The sequence below is a fragment of the Puma concolor genome, chromosome A3 (assembly GCF_028749965.1).
Source record: "Puma concolor isolate L17-30 chromosome A3, mPumCon1.1.hap2, whole genome shotgun sequence".
Classification (NCBI taxonomy): domain Eukaryota; kingdom Metazoa; phylum Chordata; class Mammalia; order Carnivora; family Felidae; genus Puma; species Puma concolor.
In genome coordinates, this window is record NC_141669.1 from 6,323,072 (window position 1) to 6,334,161 (window position 11,090).

The 11,090-nt window shown below is 53.1% G+C and overlaps 1 long non-coding RNA gene across 2 annotated transcripts; it reads right to left on the reverse strand.

The window, feature by feature from the left end:
- Positions 1 to 375: 375 nt before the first annotated feature.
- Positions 376 to 8,067, reverse strand: LOC147582208 (uncharacterized). 2 transcript variants are annotated; one of them, XR_015248845.1, is made up of 3 exons: positions 7,834 to 8,067; positions 4,634 to 7,464; positions 376 to 942 (listed from the first exon to the last, which is right to left on the reverse strand). It is a non-coding gene; the product is annotated as an uncharacterized LOC147582208 (long non-coding RNA). The 2 variants fall into 2 exon arrangements; XR_015248844.1 differs by lacking the exon at positions 376 to 942 and having other exon boundaries at positions 2,366 to 7,464.
- Positions 8,068 to 11,090: the final 3,023 nt, after the last annotated feature.

The following is an 11,090-nucleotide window of genomic DNA, read 5'->3' on the forward strand; positions in this document are numbered from 1 at the left end:
CAGTGATGCCCAACACAGTGGTGGCGTTTGGATTCTCTTCATCTGACCCAAGTCTGAAATGCTGGTCTCTCCAGTTCCTGCATCTGCCACCCCCCTGCGCGCCCTCCCCGCCCCCCCCCCCCCCCCGAAGGGAACAGCTCTGCGACAGCCTGTGTGCCCACCGCAGGAAAGGCACCGGCTCTCTAAAGGTCATTGCGAAAGAGGCAGGCTGGTAGGCTCCAAACCAGTTTATTTTCTTCCTGGTCACACAACCAGACCAGGTCTCCCAGCCTCCCCGGAGTTAGGCGTGGCCAGCGTGGCCGTGCAACTGAGTTCCAACCCCCAGGTTCTCAGCCAGGGCGATTTTGTACCCCCCCCCCCCCAAGGCCTCTGAGCAATGGTTGTCACAACTGGAGGAGGGAGCAGAGGCCAGGGAACGTTCAGCTCAGGACAGATCCTCATCAGCTGGAAAGCCTGAGAAACCCTCTCTAACCAACAGAATGTGAGTGCACATGTTGTGAGCCAGCTCCGGACCTGAACCAGAAAAACCACCCAAGGGGTTCTGCACGGGCTTCTCCATGCCCCCTCCCGTCCTCGGGCAGGAACCCAGACACCCTGGAAGCACAGGGCCAACGTGGTGGACCCGCGTGCATGGAAAGAGCCTGTGTCCCCGAGTCCTCACTTGGAGCAGAGTGCCGGCTGCTAACACCCACCCTGGCCTGGGAGTGAGAAACGAACTTCCTGCGCGTGGAAGCGATTCCACATCTCAGGGCTCGTTTGTTGTAGCCACTGGCATTGCCGGAACTCACTCAATCACTGACACGTTTCCACGGTTTCTTCCATACGGTCTCCAACGGTGTGGCGCTGTGCTCCAGTCAGCCCTAGATCAGTGGATGTTCCCTGGGGCATTTCTGGAGGAGCAATCTCTTCACGTGGGAGAGGGGCCTCGGGGGGTGCATTTCCCTGGAAATGAATTACTTTTTTAATTTTTTTAAACATTTATTTATTTTTGAGAGAGAGAGAAAGACAGAGCATGAGCAGGGGAGGGGGAGAGAGAGAGACAAACACAGACACAGAATCCGAAGCAGGGTCCAGGCTACGAGCTGTCAGCACAGAGCCCAACACAGGGCTTGAACCCATGAACCCTGAGATCACGACCTGAGCCAAAGTCAGACGCTTAACCGACTGAGCCACCCAGGCGTCCCTGGAAATCACTTTATAATTGACACCACGAGTTAGCATGTGCAGAGAGGTGGGGTGCCTGTGGACCCATGTGAGTCTATGAGGGACTCCTGAAGTTGGGACTGCTAAATAAGATCTCTAGGGCACCTGGGTCACCTGGGTGACTCACTGGGTTAAGCGTCTGACTCTGGATTTTGGCTCAGGTCACGATCTCATGGTTCATGAGAGCCCACGTCGGACTCCACATTAACAGCAAGGATCCTGCTTACAATTCTCTCTCCTTCCCTCTCTCTGCCTCTCCCCCTCTCATTCTCCCTCTCTCTCTCTAATAAATAAGTAAACATTAAAAAATAATAATAAATAAATAAGCCCTCTAATGGTCACACACCACATTTTGCAAGCGTAGTTAAAAATGTTTTTTCTCCGTCAGTTAGCTTGACGGGTCAAAACTTCATAAAAAATAAATGCAAATCCCTATTTTTTTTTTTAACAAATTCCTTAGCTCTGTCATGAGGTGTGGTTGCTGCTGTCATAGCGATCATTCATGAAATACAAGGATGTATACTAAAAAAGTACCATCATTTATGTGAAATTTCAATTTAAATGAATGCCCCGTACTTTCCCTCGCAACCTTGCTCACCGAGCACTTACGTTCTTTCAGGTATTGAGTGGGGCATGCGTTGAATGTCCAAAATATCATTTGGAGGGAGGTGGCGTTCAGTCACATTTTCAAGCGGGGAAATGGACCAGGAGGGCCAGGTGTTTTCCCACCACATGCGGTGGCCACAGAGGCAGGGGCTTCCTGCTCAGAACACTGCTGCACGGGGCGAGCTCAGGGACTTTCTGCCTTCAGTATCGTTCCTTCAGTCCCCACAGACAGCATGACCTTCTTCCCCCACCCCCCCCCCCCAAGGGCAAACACCAGAGCAGAAAATCCCATAAGAGAGCCTGAAGACACTGTGAGGGTGGTAGTTAGGAATATTTTATTTCAGGGGCGCCTGGGTGGCTCAGTCGGTTGAGCATCTGACTTCAGCTCAGGTCATGATCTCACGGTTCGTGGGTTCAAGCCCCGCGTTGGGCTCTGTGCTGACAGCTCGGAGCCTGGAGCCTCCTTCGGATTCTGTGTCTCCCTCGCTCTCTGCCCTTCCCCTGCTCACACTCTCTCTCTCTCAAAAATAAATAAACGTTTAAAAATTTAAAAAAAAAAAAAAGAAGATTTTATTTCAAAATGTCATGTTTCAAACTATCATAAAACATCCATAGTAAATGTTTTCTTTTTTAAAGCAAGCATTTCTCCCAGAGATAATTACATGGACTTGACACCTTTTCAGAAAGCCTCGGGAAGGAACTCAGCACAAAGATTAGACACTTAAGTTAGACGGGTGTGGGTCGAGATACTAGACCCCCATCTCCTGGCTGTGTGGACGCACAGGTCATGTGGCAGTGTCCTGGTGTGTAAGCAGGGAAAGCCAGGGGGCCCCACCTCTGAGGGTCCTACGTGGGTTCAGCAAGATCGGGCCATACAAGCACTTAGCCCACAGAGAAGAGCACCCCAGGACGCAGACCAGGACGTGCGGTCGAGGCCCTCGGTGGGAGTTCCAACCCGGCAATTCCCAGGCCCTGCGCTGTCAGCCAGGCCCCCCACCCCCCACCCCGGCATCCTCGGGGGTGAACTGGCACCAACAGCCCTGTTAGCAGCGGCGGCTCCACCTGTGACACCCAGGCTTGCTCCCCGTTCGAGGCCCCTCACCTGCTCTTCCTCCGCAGGCCCTCCCTGGGCCGCCCTGGGGCGATGGCGATGGGAAAAGCGCCCTGAGCTTCAACCCTGACTCCCAGGTGAGCCCTGGGCCACGCGGCTATGGGCTCCCGTCTGCACTCGGTCACTTAGTCCGCAAAATGGGAATGAGGCCACCTGCCCTAGCGGTCAGTGTGAGAGCCAGAGGGCAACGTTGCCAAGTCGGCTGTGTGATCCAGGTGCAAGGTGCTGCTCAGAAAAGACGCCGTTTTAGAGGTGGCCGCATGAGCATTTGTGCTGGCTGCCTCTTTCCACAGCCTTGGCTGCCACGTCGGCTCCCTGAGTCTCAGGCTTTGCTGGGCAGGGACCACCCAGACTCCTGTGAAAAAGCGGGTTCTAATTCGTAGGTCTGGGCTGCAGCCTGAGACTCTGCATGTTGGTTTTTTGGTTTTTTTTTTTTTAACGTTTATTTATTTTTGAGAGAGAAAGAGAGAGTGTGTGCGCATGGGTAGAGAGAGCCGGGGAGACACAGAATCCGAAGCAGGCTCCAGGCTCTGAGCTGTCAGCACAGAGCCCCACGCGGGGCTCGAACCCACAAACCGTGAGGTCATGACCTGAGCTGAAATCCAGCACATAACTGACTGAGCCGCCCAGGCGCCCCCAGACTGCATTTCTCAGTATGCCCATGCTGGGGCTCCCAGAGCACATTTACATTTGGAGGGGTACAGTTCAGAGCTGAAATGCTCCTGTCCAGTCTGTTGTCGGATTTAAACCCCAGCACACTGGTGGAGGAGCCCCGGCCTCCCAGGAGCTCACCTGAGGGCACACTGCAGGCAGCTGTACAGACACTCAGGGAGCATAAAGAAATCAGCCACCCCCTCAGGGCCAAGGGCTCAGGCTCAGGGAGGGGTGAGTGATAGGAGCCCTCAGAGCCCTCAGCTCCCCCTCAGCCTCCCTGTGGGTGCTCCCCTAACACACACACACACACACACACACACACAGCAGCAGCAGCAGCAGCAGCCGCTGGAAGAATCTAAACATTGTATTGTGAGCGAGCATTTTACTCTTCTGCATCTCCACAGTGGCTCCTCCCTGGGAATATGGGCTCCTGACTTCAAAGCAGGACTTAATGAATTGTAATTGCATCGACCCACTCCTGACTCCTTTCTCAGGATCAAAAATGGCCACACTGGGATAGCGTCACAGGGGAGGAAGGAAGCCTTTGGGCAGCCGCCAACAGCGACTGCCTGCGGGGCTCCCAGCCCCCTTCTTGGTACAGGCTTCTGAGTCTTGGTGCCAGTGGTGTCTTTGGAAGGGTAAACAGTGTCCCAGGGGTCCCTGGAGGTTAAATCAACAAGGCAGTGGGACAAAGAGGCTGGTCCTAACTGGGAAGCATGATCCCTCCACACTCAGTGTCTTCATGTGGTGTGAAGAAAAAAATGTCAAAATCTTGAAATCTTGGTGATGAGGAGTGATACTTCTGAGACTCTTCTATAACACGGTTTCTGGAATGTCTGGAGCCGCCAGATTCTTACGCCCTCAGTAGGGATGCTGTGGTTCACTTCCAGCCACCCTCCCCGCCTGCTCAGCTCTCCCCCGCTCTCCGGGGCCCTAGAGTCAGGCCACTTATCCTACTCAGTCTGGGACCAAAATACATAGTTAGCACACGTGATTATAAAGTCTATACCTGAGGGGGGAGTTGGGAGGGATTCTGATCGGTTAAAAAAAAAGACTCACACTACATTCCTGACTGTATACTGGACACTGCATTTCAGGGCACCAGGTGGCTCAGTCGGTTGGGCGTCTGACTTCGGCTCAGGTCATGATCTTGGGAGTTTGTAGGTTCGAGCCCCACGTCAGGCTATGTGCTGACAGCTCGGATTCTGTGTGTCTCTCTCTCTGCCCCTCCCCTGTTCGTGCTCCGTCTCTCTCTCTCTTTCTCTCTCAAAAATAAACAAACATTAAAAAAACAAAGACACCATGCATTTCTTTTAAAATTAAGATACTTTTGGGGCGCCTGGGTGGCTCAGTTGGTTGGGTGTCCAACCTCGGCTCAGGTCATGATCTCATGGTCTGTAGGTTCAAGCCCCGCGTCGGGCTCTGTGCTGATGGCTCAAAGCCTGGAGCCTGTTTCTGATCCTGTGTCTCCCTCTCTCTCTGCCCCTCCCCCACTCTCACTTTGTCTCACTCTGTCTCTCAAAAATAAATAAATATATAAAAAAATTTTTTTTAATAAAATAAAATAAAATTAAGATACTTTTGTTGGGTGTGGGGATATTTTATGCACTATAAATAATTTGTTGTTATAAAACTTTCAGGGCGGGGGGAATGCCCAGTTATAAGCAATTACAATTATAATGCGTATGCAAAATTATATTTAGAAACTCTGATCCCCGCCCCCGCCCCCACTCTGACTGGCCCAATTTCTCTTTTGGTAGCGATTTAGTTATCAATGTATGAAACCACTCCAAAATTTAGTGGCTTCAGGTGACAACTTCTTCTCTCATAATCTGCTTGGGCTCCAGTGAGCAGTCTCACTCGGGGTTTCCAGCATGGGTGCAGTTAGTTAATAGTTGGGGTAGGGTCATCTCAAGGCCTTTCTGAGCCATCCAAAAAGTCTTTCAATGAGCAATTATGAACATGATCCCAAAAAGTGGGGGGTGGGGGGGGAGAAAAAGAAAATCTCAACAAAGAAATACAAGACGTAGGGGCGCCTGGGTGGCTCAGTCGGTTGATTGATTCTTGTTGTGACCCAAATGGTGATCTTGCTGTCATGGGATGGGGCCCCACAATGGGCTCCACGTTGAGCACAGCCTGCTTGGGATTCTCTCTCTCCCTCTTTCTCTGCCCTTCCCCTGCTCACACACATGCACATTCTCCTTCTCTCTCTCAAACTAAATAAACTGAAAAAAAAAAGAGAGAAAGAAATAGAAGATATAAAGAAGAACCAAATGGACACCCTAGAGCTGAAAAATACAACAGCCAAAGCAAAAACTCACTGAATGAGCAATAGACAGAACAGAAGAAAGAATCAGTACATTTGAAAATAAAACAGTAGAAACCACCCGATCAGAACAACAGAGAGAAAGTAGAGAAAAAAAAAAAAAAAAAAAAAAAAGGTACAGTCTTACAGACACCGGAGGGACTATAACAGAAGACCTAACATTTATGTCATCAGGATCTCAGGAAACTGGGGCTAAAAAAAATATCTGAAGAAATAATGGCCAAAATGTTTCCAAATTTGGCAGAAGATTTAAACTTACAGATTCAAGAAACTGAGAGAACCCCACACTGGAAAACCACAAAGAAATCCAAGCCAAGATACATCATAAGCACACTTCTGGAAACTAAGGACAAAGGAAACAGAGACAAATACCGCCTTATTTACAGAAGAAAAAGCAGGTTGAACAACAGCGGATTTCTCATCAGAAACCCTAACAGCCAGAAAGAAGTAGCACTTGGCAAATGCTGAAAAACAAGAACTATCCACCCAGAAGTTCAGATACAACCAAAATATCCTCCAGGAACCAAAGGGCAAGCAAGACCTCTCAGATGCAGGACATCTAAGAGCACTTGTCATCAACAGACTTACCCTGAAAAAAATGTCTACAGGACACTCTTGAAACAGAAAAGAACTGATGAGAGAAAGAATATTGGAACATCAAGAAGGAAGAAAGAACAAAGTAAACAAGTAAAAACGTGGGTAAATGTAACAGACTTTCTTGTCCTCTGGAGTTTTCTGAAAACAAATGTGGTGGTCCTCAAGATGTCCAAGATGGCTCACTCTTGCCTAGTAGGCAAACTTCACTAACCATGGGGTTGACTTGAGAGGCTGTTGTTTACCAGAAGCTTCTCAGAATGCACTACATACAGTAAGGTTTGAAAAGTCCTCATGACAATGGAACACTACGTGGCAATGAGAAAGAATGAAATCTGGCCTTTTGTAGCACCGTGGATGGAACTGGAGAATGTTATGCTAAGTGAAATAAGTCCTACAGAGAAAGATAGATACCGTATGTTTTCAGTCTTATGTGGATCCTGAGAAACTTAACAGAAGACCAAGGGGGAGGGGAAGGAAAAAAAAAAAAAAGGTTAGAGAGGGAGGGAGGCAAAACATAAGAGACTCTTAAAAACTGAGAACTGAGGCTTGATGGGGGGTGGGAGGGAGGGGAAAGTGGGTGATGGGTATTGAGGAGGGCACCTGTTGGCATGAGCACTGGGTGTTGAATTTGACAATAAATTTCATATTTAAAAAAAAAGAAAAAAAAAGGAAAAGTCCTCATCAGTTGTTAATAAAGGGTCGAGCTCGGTCTCTCAGAGTAAATTTCTCAGAAAGGCCTGAGAACAAAGTGTTTTTTACAAATTCCTAGCTGTGGGCACCTGATCTTCCAGGACTGCGACAAAATTCAAGGTAAAAAAAGTAATCAATATCCCACCTGGGGTCAAGGTCACACACCTCTGCCTTGTCACAGGGTGATGTCCTGGGAGTGTGGGCCCACGTCGGTCATTCACCTGTGCCTCGGTTTCTTCCTCTGTAAAACGGACATCTGCCTTTCCTAACTCACAGGCTGGAGATAAAGAGCAAAATAGGTGAGCTGGGCTAGTAAAGGATTAGCTATTTTTCCCCAATGTGAATGTTTAACCTCCCCTCAAAGAGGGCCATTGTGTGGCCCTTTTTTCTCTGAAATGGAATGTCTCTGTGTTCTTCAGCCTCGGAGAAAGGCAGGCATGGTTACGTAAAATGTAGGACTTAATTCACCCTCCTTCCAGGGTCCGGAGAACAGCCAACTCCAGCCCTGAAACGGCTGAGGCCCCTGGCGCCTGGGTCAGTGGTGCTGGGAAGATGGGTGGACCCCCAAGAGCTGATGAGGAGGGCCCAGGGGTTGCTCCTCCGGAGTCTGCAGGTCCCCGCCCGCCCTCTGGTCCCCAGCACTCACCTCCCAGAGGATGTAGCCCTAAGTCCTGTGGCCTCCCCGCAGCCAGTGGCAGTGTTGGGGGGCTTGCAAACCCTTTGCTAGAGGTCAGTCCAACCAAAAAGGAGGAGGTCTGTAAATGGACCTGCGGGGTGGGGTGTCGGAAGCAGAATCTGGGAGTGAAAGCCACAAGGACTTGGGTAGGTAGGGAAGAGAAGGGCGAGCTATTTTATAAACACAAGTCTCTCCACCAGCAACCCGAGAGGGCAGTGACCAGAATCACCCAAGCTGGCGCCTTCTGGATGCCACCAGGGCCTCAGGCGATGGACAGCACTGGCCTCCCGGGTCGCGAAGGGCCTGCGCCTGGCCCCCGCCCCGGCCCCCGGCGGCGGCGGCGGCGGCAGCGGCGGCGGGCCGGGACCTCCGGGCGCAGCGGGGAGGCGGCGGGAGGGGGACGCGCACGTGGTCCGGGGTGGACGGGTTCCTCCCCACTGAAGTCATGGACTTGGCGCGCAAACGTGGCTTCGGCCAACAAGGGGGTGGGGTGGGGGTAGGGAGCGCACAATGTGTTTCTTGTTAGGGACCCGCAAGCCGGGGCTCGGGTGTTGCTTTTGGTGCCGTATTATAATATTAAGATGTTGCTTGATTCCAGACAAGCCCGCCCTTGTCGCTGGCTGGAGAGGGCCGCTGCGGGTTCCCACGGACGCCGCTGCGCTCGGGCGCGCGGAGGAGGCGCGGCGGCCGGGGATCCCCGCGGGGGCCGGGCCCCGCGACGCGCGCCTCGGGGTGGCGCAGACTCGGCGACGCCAGCCCCGCGCCCGCCAGCTCGCGGGCAGCCCGGGATTGTTTTCTAAGACCTTATCTCTTGCTCAAGTTAATTTTCTTTTTTAATTTGGTGACCGGAACAAAAAGCCACAGGACAGTCCTTTGTGAACGCCAAACGCAGCCACACATCGGGGTACTTCACAGCATCTGTAACTAAATATTTGCTGTGCTGGTGGCTAAATAGGTCCCTCCGCCAAATTTCCCAAACTCTTTTTTTTTTTTTTTTACCGGAGCTGAAAGGTGATCTCCCTACAAGGAGATCAGACGGTGGAAAGCAATTGGATTTAGCACGGCGTTTTTCCTGGTGCTCTTGGGCTCTCTGGGCAAACAGGACCGCGCGCCGGATCCTAGAAGGAATTATTAGGGCCGGAATCGCGGCGGGCGGGGATGACTGTTAAAGCCATCGTGGTAGCCGAAGCGCTTTGTTAATGCAATTCATTAGCTGTGAGCGACAAGAAGGAGAAGAGGCTAGGCGAGTCTTCAAAAATACCCAACGAGAGAAAAATAAACATCCTCTTGTTCGCTTTTTGTGGCTTTACTCCTTTTCGTCCCCTCCCGTGGCCCCCCTCCTGTAAGGCTGTCTTAAACCCAAATTCGGTGATCTGGTTTCAGGGTAAGGGCTCCCTCTTGCCAAGGTATTAAATAAACAAGTAAAGCAAAAACTTGAATCCTTATGTGATCCAAATGCTGTTTCCTCGAAAACCACAACAAACTCTGCTAAACCAGATAACACGTTGGGAACAGTCGTGCCCCCAACGCGGCCCGTTTCAGGGCCAGCAGAGGACATCCTTGCCCAGGAGCTCCTCTCCAGGACAGACGATAAATAATTGCTACTAACACTGAACGGCAGATGAGCCCCCTTGAGGGATCCGGATGCCGTAAACTGTCCCGGAATGTTGGCATCTGGCTCTCAAAATGGAACTTTCCCTCGAGATAAAGCCGGGACCGAGCAGGCGTCTGCGTCCGCGGGCTGGCTTGGAAGTTTCTGGCCTCTAGATGCTCCCAGTTGAGAACGCAGCTTTGGAAAGAGGCTCAGTCGGCCCCGCTTTGTAGTGGTAATGAGGGCGCAGACGCGGGTCTGCTGGCGCGCGCGGCTCGGAGCCGCGGACCCCGGGGCGGAGGGTTGGGGGTGCTGTTCTGGAAAAATCTGACGGCTCCTAGCGCAGCCTCCAAGGGTTCCGAGGAGGAAAGCGGGGGCGGCGGGGGGCGGGGGCGGGGAGGGGGTCATTCCAAGGTATTTTTAGGAGTCCAGCATCAAAGTCATCCCCGCGAAGATCCAAAGGAATAAATAAATCTCGCCGTCCGCTGAGACCGTCACCTTCTCCCCATCCGCTCCTCCCTCGCGCCAGCCCCACCCCGAACGCCTCGGTTGCAAAAACAAATGAAATAAAGCAAAACCTCTTGCTTTGGCAACCTCTAAGCCACGCTATGCCTCTTTCGGCAAAAGGAAGATTTCTTTCTTCTCCCTCTCCCGGCTTTTTTTTTTTTTTTTTTTTTTCCTTCTTCTTCTCCCCCGACTCCCGCCCCCGCCCCCGCCCCTTCCTGCTCTCCTCGGCCCCCTCGCCTTCCCCCAAATCGCTCGAAACTTAAGACGTGCGGCGGCTGCAGGTGCGCGCGGGCCGGGCGGCCCGGCCGGGGCGAGCCTGGGACGGCCGGGCCTCGCAGGCATTGATCAGCTGGGCGCGCGCGCTGAGTGACGGCGCGGTTGCCATGGCAGCCGCCTGAGCGGCGCCGCGAGGACAAGGCTGCAGGGCGGCGTGAATGGGCGGCGTCACGCGCCTGGCGCCAGAGAGTCTGCTCCGGGGCTCCGGCTCCGGCCCCGCCGCGGCCTGGCCCGCGCGCCGCCGCCGCCGCCGCCAATTCATCACCTGTCAGGGATCACTCGGGGGGTCACGGGCGGAATGGACACAGCTGTGAGAACAAAACCAGGGGGAAGAAAGGCGAGCGCTCCCAATTGCGCCAGATGTGCAGGGAGGGCCTTGCCCCCCCCCCCTCCGCCCCCCGCAGGCTCCTCCCGCCCCCCGTTGCATCACGCGGGGATTGCAAAGGCGGCCCGGAGGCCCGGCGCGCCCGGCCCGGAGCTGCTTCCGATTACGGCGAGGGGCCGGACGCGCCGGGAGCCGCCGGCCGGGCCGGGATGGAGACTGAGTGAGCGAGCCCCGGAGCCCGGCTAGGGGAGCCTCCAGGGTAGGCGTGTGGCTTTAAGTGGGGGGCGTCCCAGCGAGTGAGCCGAGGGGACGGTGTCTCCACCCCCACCGGAAGCCCTTCGCACCTTCCCACCACCCACGGATCGAGCAAGTCCAGGGCCCTTTCTGCAGCTGGGACCATTTGAACTTCAGAGGCCTCCCATGCAAACCCACAGAGACACCGATTGACAGATTTTTTCAGTGCCTTGTAACCCACCCCGAAAATGCTCCCACACCCCTTTCTGCACGGAAACATCATTTTAAAGGTAA